Source organism: Taurulus bubalis (genome assembly GCF_910589615.1).
Source record: "Taurulus bubalis genome assembly, chromosome: 9".
Lineage (NCBI taxonomy): Eukaryota > Metazoa > Chordata > Actinopteri > Perciformes > Cottidae > Taurulus > Taurulus bubalis.
Window position 1 is genome coordinate 3,337,111 of NC_136597.1, and position 12,306 is coordinate 3,349,416.

The 12,306-nt window shown below is 44.8% G+C and overlaps 1 protein-coding gene across 1 annotated transcript in view; it reads right to left on the reverse strand.

Annotated features, from left to right (window-relative positions):
* The window catches only part of bcar1 (BCAR1 scaffold protein, Cas family member), a 65,683-nt gene that overhangs the window by 30,791 nt on the left and 22,586 nt on the right, over positions 1 to 12,306 (reverse strand). The window lies entirely within an intron of this gene.

Here is a 12,306-nt window from a genome sequence, read left to right on the forward strand (position 1 = left end):
GTATGAGTCAGTCCAGAACCGGACAAAGCCTCGTCTTTCAGCATTGGTCCCAAATCTCCATGCGTCTCAAAGACACTGCAGCATTCATGTCCAGAGGGACTGTGGTCACTCATCTGGCAGATCTCACAGACTCTAGAAACTTGACGTAATAGAGAATTGTCTTTTCAGATTTATTTTTTTACCACATAGCGGTTATTGAAATTAAGCGATTCTGGGTGTCCTGGAGTCCTCGAGGCTTTTGGTGTAGTCGGGCAGGACCTTTGCGTATTTCACCAATGTTAAATATATATATATATATATATATATATATATATATATATATATATATATATATATATGAACTGTTATGAAATGTTCATGAACTGCTTCATGACCATTTTAGTTGTTGTTGCTGAGTGTCTTTTAAGCCAAATGGGCTGAGCACCATGTGGTGCAGCACACTTAAAATCAATCAATCACTCAATCGATATAAATAAGTAATCCCCTTGTTTTGGCCATGTCTAGACCTTCCAAACATTGTATTTTTGTCCTCTTTTTTGTCCGCTTTTGAAAAACAGCAGAATGGATAACATTAGCTCACATTTGAGGGCTTTAAGAAGTGTGTGCATCTACCTGTGAAACCTAAACAAGGTGTTCAGGACCGGACATGTCCACGTACCAATCAGGCTTTTTGTCACATTGATTTATTTCATACAGTATATATTACTGTCTTGAACTGTGGTTAAGTCTGGGTCAGGTTGGTACTGTGAGTTGGTTGCAGATCATCTATTTTCAGGAGAGGATTAATCTACATGGAGTATTTCTGGCAGCATGACGGTTTATGTAATCAAGTTTCATTTCAACCAGTGCAAACAAAAAAACTCATTGATGTGTTCCCATTGTTTCTGGACAACAATGGAGCTCTATGGCACATTCTAATCAGTGGTTAGTCTACGTTTTAACCGCACCACCACAAACAGCACACACCCAGCTGTCTGCTTTACATTCAGACCAATTACGCACACAGGTCCCCGCCGTGCACTGCAACAGGAGCATGAACCGTATTGGAGTGCTCCTCGTTGTGCCGGGACACATTTCTTTGTCCGTGCATTTCCCCTGACTCACTCACTGACTCACGGACCTGGCTTACAGCAGGAATTCCATTATGTCTCCTGCATGACACACACACACACACACACACACACACACAAGTTGTTCTGGCTTCGGTGATTAGCTCCCTTCCCGCAACCACACACATACAGATCCGTCTGACACGGCCATCTTCAGCGACCCCTGACTTAAAGCGTGCGTACACAGGTGTCGCCCATGAAGTCAGGCAGTGGATCGGCCAATCAGGACACGAGTCCGGCCATCCGAAGGGATGTCTGCTCTATATTTACACACCTGAAGAAAAAAAAGACCAGATCCTGCCTTTGCGTGACAGTCTGTCCCGGTACAGGAGCACGTGTAGTCGTACGCGCCAGAAAACGTGACTCGGTGGACGGAGTCACCTATGACCAACATTCCACGGGGAATGCTCCTGAAAAGGCTTTGGAGATGCCGGACGAGGGACAGTTTTGGGCCTCAGTGATCCATCTGAACTAAAATATGTTTCTGAAAACATTTGAGGCGATTAATTAGGTATTGCAGTTACTGAATGTTGATTCATATTTGATCAGCGCTGCCTACTTTGACAGTTAGACCAGAGTGCACGAGCAGTGATTGAGAGCTGCGTGAGAGACTCCTCGGGCTCTGATTGGTTGCTTTCCCTTCGGGGACTGTGGAATCTTACAAATGCCACTGGGGGCTATAGAGTCTTGGCTAGAGTATCCATCTCACTTAAAAGTAAGTACTATAGTGACAGTTTGGGGGCAACAACAAAAAAGACAAAAGTTATTGTTTTAAGTTGCAGATGGTAGCTTGAAGGCTGTAGTGTAACAGTTGTTGCAATATAAATAAAGATGGGAAGAAGTTATGGGTCTAATGGAGAGATTCTGGCTCTGAACTGGCGATATAATCCTGATCCTTCTAATGTCCTAGTAATGTCCCACTCCTTTTCTCTAAAAGATTAATACAAATCACTGATGTATCTGCGTTTCTCTCAATTCAGAGCTGAATACAGTTAAGCCAATTACTCTCCGCCAAAAGTGAAAAATGTACATTAAGGCCCGAGCAAACTGTGAGTGAGCCGACGCAACATGGCAGCGTGGTCACAGCCATCAGGACGGCTGAGACACGGCCGCCTCTGAGCCTCACTACAGCCGAGCCTTATTCTATATTAATTACACGCTAATTACCGGCGTGTAATTACTCGTTACACACACACACACACACACACACACACACAGAGCGATCTGCTCCACAGTATTTCACTGTCGGCCACATTCCTGACTGTGTAGTTACCCCAAACACACACACACACACACACACACACACACACACACACTCAGTGGTATGACATGAGCAGTGAGGCCACCGCTGACGCAGAAGCCCTTCAAACAATAGCAGAAAAGGCTTCAGGACGGTTGTTGCCGGTCGCCTTTTTTCTTTTCTCTCCCTCCACTGAAGACCTCTCTCTGTTTTACTAAATCAATGTCATATTCAATACTTGCACATATCATCCTGTCCTCTCTCTCTCTGCTCTTGTTTTTCCTGAAGCCTTTTTTCTTTCTTTCTCTTTCAGCCTGCCTCTGTGGCCATAAAACCTTCATTTCTCTGCACTTTCCTCTGAGTCAGCAGAAAGACAGACCTCTGCTCTCTCTCTCTCTCTCTCTTTTCTTTCTTTCTTTCTGCCATAAACTGGACGACGGGGCCTCCGCTGTGTGGCGATGCGTTCAGGGACGAAAGTTCAAAAGAAAACATGCAGGATTCACTCAGGGAAAGCGCTCAAAGGTCACAAACTTTTACTGGCTTCTTCCTTCTCGTATTCAGATGCGCCGCCTCGAAATGCCACTTATTTCATGCTTTGTGCTCGACTTGAAAACTCCTTTCACACAAAAACAAGAGAGAGGACTTGAGGGAAAACCAGGAGGGATATTTCTCTCAACTTTTTTTTCTCCTCCTTTTGGTCTCCGCACATTCCTTCACAGGACAGCCAGGCGTCCTCGACATGTGTATGCTGACTTTAAACCTGTTACAACACACACACACACACACACACACACACACACACACCCCCCCACTGAGAGCCAACAAAAGGTAGGAATCCGCAGAGAAAATGTTAACTCTCCTCCCCCCCTTCACATTTCCCTTTTCTTCATACTCAAGTCTCTCACCCCCCGCCCCCTCAACCACCTCAGTCCGTGCACAGCTGGGGCATAGCAGGTCCTGCTAAAACACACACACTCTCTCTCTCTCTCACACACACACACACACTGAACCATAGGGGGATGAAGGAGTAGCCAAACAGCAACAGAGAAGGCAAAGGTTTGGGGTTGTATTTAAAAGCCAGTGATTTAGCATGCACACACTGGAATCTCCTTCACACACGCACACACACACACACGCACACACACACACACACACTCACCAGATAGTTCATTTTGTCCCTGCTGCAGTGAGGCGGCTGTGGTAACTCCGGGGCAGGGCTGTAGCTCAGCCCCCTTGGAAGACACTTTGCCAACTCGATCCTTTTTGTTTTGTTGTTGCGATGAGTAGATCCCAAAAAGATCCCCCCCAAAAACTCCTCCAGGTCTCCTCCTCCGCCCTCCTTCCTTACTCCCTTCCTTCTGTCCTCCCTGCTTTTTTCCTCCCTCCCTCTGTCCTGTTCGGTCTTGTGTTCAGTAGTTGAGCGGATCCCGACACATTCTGCCCCGCTCCGTGATCTCACGCGGCAAGAATGAGACTGCTGCTTGGCTCCGTTTACCTCCACCCCGCTCGCCCCTGCTTTCTCCCTTGATCTCTCTCTCTCGCTCTCTCTCTCTCTCTCTCTCTCTCTCTCTCTTGCCTGAGGAAAAGAGGGAGGAGCGCGTAACCCGACACGTCACTTCCTGTTGGATCCTCATATTCCCTCTATCCAGACTGGCCATTGGCCCGAGGAGCCCCCTCTCATGCAAATACAGCTTTGTCCCTTCTCCCCACCTTCTCTCTCTCCCTCCCTCCCTCCCTTTCTCTCGCTCTCTCTCCCCCTGGCTGTGAGAGACTGTCAATGCATTGGAATTCTGCTGAGACACACACTCACTCACAGTGTATTGCACGTGAGCACAGGGCAACATGACCTCGACTGTCTCTCCCCTCAGATCCTTGCTTTAACTCTCTGACCCCCGGCTTCTTTCAGGGGCCTTTTTCTCTCTCTGTGGCCTCGTCTTTCACTGCAGTCTACGAGGCCACGCCTCTACAGAAACGGCACAACCACGGCTAGAAGTAGAGAGAACTCAAACACCGCTATCATGCCATAAATCATTAAAAAGAAAAAGTTTAATTTCTTTGATCATTTATTTTTACATGAATTGAAAAACACTGGAATCTATATATCTGACAATTTTCCAAGAGCAAACAAGGGTTCCCAATGTTGGGAAAAATAGAGGCTCCATGTGCAATATATATAAATTGAGCTATTTACATTTGTACAACCTCTACTTACAACCTCTTCTCTCCTGAATGCTTAATTGTTGTTAATTTTAAATGAGTTTAATTGATGAAATATCACAATTTTAAGCTTTATTTTGGCTGCTTTTTCTGACAGAAGCGTTTGTCACACATTATGTGTTCAAGACTGTCAGAAAGATGCAAATCTGAAGACATTTTTACTGCTATTAATAATAACATGACAAACACTTCTATATAAAAATATATATATAATTAAAAATAATTAACAATTAACTAATGTTATGTTCAGTTCACACAAAGGGACCCAAAACCTTGAGGCTGACTACGTTAGAAGCTGTTGTTGGACTTTCATGAGACAGGAGTTCATGACAAGCATCTCTGGAATCAGATATCTAATCATCGGCGACAAGATTTCTGTATCCGAAGATTTCTGGTTTTCGTTCGTAGTTCGGGTAGTATTGACCAATCAGGTTTGAGCAGGCTTTGATTGACAGAGAACAAAAAGAGGAGGAAAGCATTTGGGTAAAATATCCGGTGATCTACCGCCTGACTACTGTTTAGCTTTTGATTGGTTCAAAGTCGTCTCTCAACTCCAGTCTCTAGTCTCCAGTTGCTAACCGGACTGTAAACAAGGACAACAAATGATTTGATGCATTGGATGAGGTTTTTTCAATCCTTCATTTTCATCTAGAGTGCCTCGGCAGGTCACAGTTAAAACACGAGTGACAGACACTAAACAAACTGGACGGATAATACGGTGGTGTGGTAATCGTATTACACAGTGGCTGTGGAAACCTTTGGCTTTCAGAGTGTACCGGACCTTTCCAGCGCATGGACAGCTTTTACCCAGCCGGACTGCGTGGTGAAGGCTGAACCTGCTGATAATGTGGCCGAGATGACCAGCACCGACTGCTCTGCACGAGCAGACATGCAGAGTTCACTGAGGAGCAGCCATAGTGGGAAAGAAACAACACGGTGAATCTCGGCCAAGATCCTCTGATATGTGGCACGTTTTTTTTGTAGAACGTTTTTTGAATTCGACGAGACTTCTCAGCAGTCTGTTTCATGGCATGATGAACGGCACAGAGGAATGAGATAGACCGGGCTTTGGATAAACACACAATACTGAATAGCAGAATAGGGTTTATTGCTGCTTTGGGTCTGCATGTGAGATTTGTTCACAAAAAGAAAATGACTCAATTCCATTGAATTCAATTTAATTTGTATAGACCAATATCACAAATCACACATTTTGTCTTCTTCATTTCGTCTTCTGTCCTCCTACTAAATGAACATCATGAAGAAGACTAGAGTTTGAGACATAAACTCATGTTTACAATGTTTACTGAGGGAATAAATCAAGAGAGAAGGAGAGTCATTTTCTCATAGACGTCTATACAGCAGAGGAGTCGCCCCCTGGTGGTCAGTAGAGAGAATGCAAGCTGAAGGTACTACTGCATATTCATATTCAGATAACCTGGACCTTCCTTTACCTTCACTATTTACCGTATTTCTGCGCAGTATGAATGACACCACTTTTGCTGTCATTTGGAATTAACTTATCAGTAGGATGATTGAAAGGTCAACAGGTTCGTTAGAGGTTCATGAAAAAACAGCGTAGTTTCTATCTCTTGGTAGTTTTTTTGCATGTGTCAAGTGTAGGATGTCCAAATATGGCCATGTATGCCCCCTGGCCCTCGAAGCCTCTAATATTTGAAGAACAGTCGTTAGATTGTGTCTGATGCCGACCAGCCTTTGTGCCAACTATCCAGCGGAACATTCCACACACCTACACACACACTTCACCCTGCGTGACCTGGGCACTGCCCTCTCTGGTCGCTACACTCGACAACAACAGCCTCTGTCACGCTGACCTACAAGTACAAGTGCGTGCTACACACACACACACACACACACACACACACACACACACATATGAGAACAGAAAGCAGTCATTGAGGGTTAAGCGATATGGGTCAATGTGAATCTGAATATGGTAATGGTTATGCTGGGGAAGCTGCTTCGTGGACACTAAGTTTCTGTGTCTTCATCTCAGTTCAGGTTGAGGACGTCGGGCATCTTAACTTCTGGAAAAGGGAAACTGGACAACAAACAGCCATGATGTCTGGCCACCATCTTTGTTTGGGTCAAGCAACATGATGGGGGAGGATCATAGACCTTATACAGCAGACGTAGTCACTGGGATGTCCCCCATTGGTTTGTGGACTATGGTTTTGAAGCCTCTCGTTCAACACTTTGGCCGTCGCCATCTTGGTTTTTGACCGTCACCATCTTGTTCATTTTGGAACCAGACGCGACACGAGAGGGTGGAGCGACCGAACGCTGTTCAAGATATTTTTTTAAGCAACCACAATTTTACAATTACTTTCATGAACTGAAACAAAACTGCTCCCAGACCAGAAAAGGCTGTGGTAGCAACCTGTCAATCACCATGAAGCCCCGCCCTAAAGCGTCCCCTGCTTTATGGTCTGTTTGACTCTAAATGTCCATAATTTACTAAATGAACATCATGCTGTATTGAAGAAGACTTGAAACTAGAGATTGAGACATAAACTCATGTTTACAATGTTTACTGAGGGAATACATCAAGAGAGAAGTAGAGTCATTTATATAGACTTCTATACAACCAGAGGAGTCGCCCCTTGCTGGTCAGTAGAAAAAGGCCCTTCCACATTTTCTTCACTCTTCAGTTTGCCTCCTGGGAGGAATAGAATAGTCTTTGAGGATATTAGATTACTTCTGTAACTCCAATGTCATCACCAATGCAAAAGAATATCAATGCAAAGGTATAACACAGGAGATGCATGTGCACTTAAGAAACCCCTTTCCTGTTGGCAGTGTTCTAATTTCTGAACCATCATGTAAATGTCAAACCTGGTTTCTGGTTTGTCAACTAGATTTTTCCAAGAGAAAGACAATTTCCTCGACACGCGCATCTATAACCAGGTTTCTAATTGGCTGTTTACTGTACATGTGAGCATTTTTTAAGTGGGTCCTTGTGTTTCCATTGTCAGATTTCCCTCACCTGTAGTCTTACTTTCCTTCCTGCTAGCTGCTGTATTGTATCTGGAGGTCCGACACCGGACGGTCCTCGAATGTTAGAGGAGAAAAAAATGTGCCGAGCAAGACTAGTACATCAGCACTACATTAAATAAGAAAATGCAGCCCGCTCATTCGTTTCAATGAGACCACTGCATCGATGCAGTGTGAGTCCTGGCACACAGTTCTCCAGCAAAACAAAAGGCATCCGGCCAAAAAAGGAAAAGAAAGAAATGAAACTCGGTTCAACTCTCGCTGCAACACAATGCCGTGTCGTACTTTGCAGCCAAGAGAAAATGCTCATTTCTGGCCAACGGCAATTTAAATATATATATTTTTTAACTTAAAGCCGATGCGGATGACGCACAATCATTACCCTCATCATCATCATCACTTCATCTCTTCTTCACTCCTATGTAGATTAAAATTCCATCTTGAAGAGAGTAGAATCAGATGAATGACAGTGTGTGTGTGGATGAGCATCTCTGCATTCTCTCTCCATTCACATGGTTAATAACTTCATTAACCCCTGTCAGCTCTCTGCTCTGGTCCAGCGGCTGACACACACACACACACACACACACACACACACACACACACAAATTGATGAACTCGGAGAGAGAGCGTGTGTGTGCATGGGAGTGTGTGTTCATCATTTAGGGTGCTTATTATAACAGCAAGTGATCCCTCCACCCCTCCTCCTGTGTGTCGGATTTCTGAGACGTTCATGAACCGTACAATATCTCCACAAGCTGATGACCATTTCCATTTTCTACTGACATTTTCTGTGACATTTGGTGCCAAACATTAGAGAAGATATTAAACACACACACACACACACACACACACACACACACACACACACACACACACACACACACACACACACACACACACAAAGGGGCATAATGGGATTGGTGTTTGTCCCGATATGAAATTAATTTCCTGTGGAGAGTCATTTGTTTATTTAATACTGGAATTCTATTGTCGGGTTGCGTTTGGGGCTCCAGTGTGTGAGCGGTGTGTGTGTGTGTGTGTGTGTGTGTTGTCGTGGCTGGGAGGGCGGCTGCTGCAGTTTTCTCTCCGCCGTGTGAACAACCAGCCCTGACTACTGTGAACCGCCAGGATCACTTCCTCCTGGAACGTGTGTGGAAATAATATCTTCCATATCCTACTGTAATACATCACTGTGGGACAAGTAAGCCACACACACACATACACACACACACACACACACACACACACACACACACACACACACACACACACACACACACACACACACACACACACACACAAATTACCCAAAGGGCTAAATGAGGATTTATCATAGTCATGCTCAGAATCCGGCTCTAACCTCTTTGTGAGTGGCTATAAAATGTCCTCACTTGACTTTCTCAATGTTTTTTTGGCTGTAAAAGGGCTTATTGAAACTGATCAGCAGAAAAAAGTAAACACAACATCCCTATAAATGTATTAAAATTAAGTATGAACTGAAATCCATCTGTGAACTGATGTGCATTTCTATTTCTGTATGCATTGCAGACGAGCCCATTCATTGAAAAGGTACATGTGAACATTAGACCCGAACCTGTAAACATGTAAACATGAGTTTATGTCTCAATCTCTAGTTTCAAGTCTTCTTCAATACAGCATGATGTTCATTTCGTAAATTATGGTAATTTAGAGTCAAACAGACCATAAAGCAGGGGATGCTTGAGGGCGGGGCTACAAGGTGATTGACAGGTCGTCAATGACGTCAGGCCTCCGCAGTCCAAATATGGTCACTTCTGCTCACTGGTTGCAAAAATCCAAGATGGCGACGGCCAAAATGCCGAACTCAAGGCTTCAAACCTGAATTCCAAAAACCAATGGGTGACGTCACAACGACTACATCCTCTTATAGTCTCTGGTATGGAGCAACTTCCAATGCAATCCACGTCCACAGGGCTCGTGTCCACAGGGCTGGCGTCCACAGGGCTGGCGTCCTGTTGCTCGCCCCTCGTGGGTTTACCTTTTTTGCTGCATTGTGAACATTCACAGCTATAAAAAACAATGTGTTTGTGATTAGATTGCTTTCCGAGAGCACAACGTTCTCCATAGGTCCAGCCTCTTTCTTTTGCTCTCAAAGTGCAACCGATTGATGCATTTAACTTTAAAGTGTCGGCTAAGACATGCTCTTTCCATTATGCTCCTTTTGATTATGATTTTTGCAATTACAGACAGTAGACAGACTCATTCTGTCTACTTTGTCACGGCTTTGACACTAATAACCACATGGTTCAGGGTCAGGGACCATCGTGGTCACGGCCAAAAGTAAACAACGTCTTCAATACGAATAACTTCTGATGTCACCCTGCTTTCAGCACTAAAAAAAGCACCAGCTACTAACAAACCGCCGCTGTGACTTCATAATTCATCCGTTCCAAATGCAAAAAAAGAGAGGGGGGGTTCGAGCTGGAGGCTTTTTGATGAAGATGAGAGAATGTGTCTTCCTGCTGAAAGTAAAAAGGGGGAGGGGGTAAAGTCCAGAATGACAGAGAGAGAGAGAGAGAGAGAGAGAGAGAGAGAGTGTCCCTCTGTGAGTGTGATATCAGGGTTTGGTGAGGTCAGGGGTCAAGCACAAAAATTGATGCGACTGGTGGATTAGACAGAATGCTCACACACACACACACACACACACACACACACACACACACACACACACACACACACACACACACACACACACACACACACACACACACATATGCCGAAGTGAACATTTTCTCACAAACAATAAGAAGACCCACAGCAGAACTGGAATAGATATTGTAAAAGTGGCTTAATTCAGAACAGAACAGGCTAGTGAGATCATAAAAGAAGCGTTTTGTAGAAAAAGGCTTCTGCAGTACGTCTCCGTCCCGGAGGTCAACGGTCTCTTTATCGGCCGCGATCTCTTTCAGTATGGGCCCGCAGAGTGTGAATGCGTCCCATTCACTGCACAGTAACGGCCATTCAGAGCTGTCTGGACCATTATCATAAAACTGAGGCATGAATGCCACACTGTCAGTTGCGACTTAGTGAAGACAAAACATACTGGACACCTATTGAAGAGAGGGACACTATGTATTTGTGATTCAGGCCTGAAACCCGCAGCTAAACATCGACGGCTGGGTACCAAACCTCGATAGAGCAATCGGCCCAAGTGCCGAAAGAAAGTCTACCGAAAACGTATTTGTTGATTAAAGACCAGCCATCCAGCGGAGGGATCCCACTGAAAAAAACCTTCTCACAGACTGACACGGCAGAGAATCATTTGCGCCAGAGGCAACACTTTGTTCTACTGTGTCAGACAATCAGCTCTTTGACAGCAACGCGAAGTGACAGCCACTGTAGAGAACATCCCACCCACACACACACACAAACACACACACACACACACACACACACACGGCCTGTGGGGTTGTGTCGAGCATGGACCTGTTCACCTTTCGGTGTCACGCACCATTCTCTGTCTGTACAGTAGTGAGCCGTGTCCCTTGCTATGGTTAAATAAATACACACTAAAATACTGCTCATGTCCCTCTCCAGTTACTGAGAACTAGCTTATGTCGCATGCTGATTGAGAGCGTAACGTTACCGGGTTAGGGTTAGGGTTAGGGTTAGTCCAGCGCTCCGTCGTGAACCCACCGCCCCGCAGGAAGTTGGATCGCCCAATCAGCTCGTTTGAAATGTGAAGGCACACAATGCATTGTCAAGATTTGTGAGCCTCAGCGACAATGTAGTTAATGGAGTTGGGTTCATTCCCGATGTACGAGTGTAAACTGGTTGAACTGCACTTTTCACAAATTAAAAAGTAGCTCACATCTGCAACCTGTGCCGACGACAGGATTGCTTCTATTGCATTAGTATTAAGCAGTATAACACCTTGATTAACATGATATTATGCGTCCACACGGACTAACGGAGCCACTTGTCTCTGACGGGCCGTGCACAATTTACTAGTCGAAACATGGTCGACATGAAGGGGATCACATTTCAGAAGAGGTGAGGCGATGCCCGTGTTGGGTTTCTCTACGAGAAGAGACCTGGCCGAGAGGTACTTCCTATTTCGTGTTTGTTGGCAGTTGCCAAACCACCAGCTTAGAGGTGCATCACCAGGTGACTGGAGTCGCTACCAGGCGGCAACCGCCAGTTTGGTAAAGTGAAGCCAATGCATAAGTACCTTAAACTATCAAAAATAATGGTTGTATAGAAGTCTATATAAATGACTCTACTTCTCTCTTGATTTATTCCCTCAGTAAATATTGTAAACATGAGTTTATGTCTCAATCTCTAGTTTCATGATGTTCATTTAGTAAATGATGGTCATTTAGAATCAAACAGACCATAAAGCAGGGGATGCTTTAGGGCGGGGCTACGAGGTGATTGACAGGTCGTACAACTTTAACGCTTTCACGTGTGTTTTCAGAAGAACACCAGCCCACAACGGGACGGACGTGCTCAGAACATTCTGCAGTGAGGGACACGAGCTCGATGAATTAGTCTTGCCTGTATATTAGTTCACATAGATAACGATGGGAACAGATTCATGCAGCATCAACCCACACAGTATGCAGTCTCAGTCAGTGGTTTCTGATCCTAATGACGCATGCCGCTCATGCGTCTGCAGAATGAAACGTAAACTGACAGATTCTAACATGTTTCTTTAGGTTCCACTCAACGCAGCTTCTCACT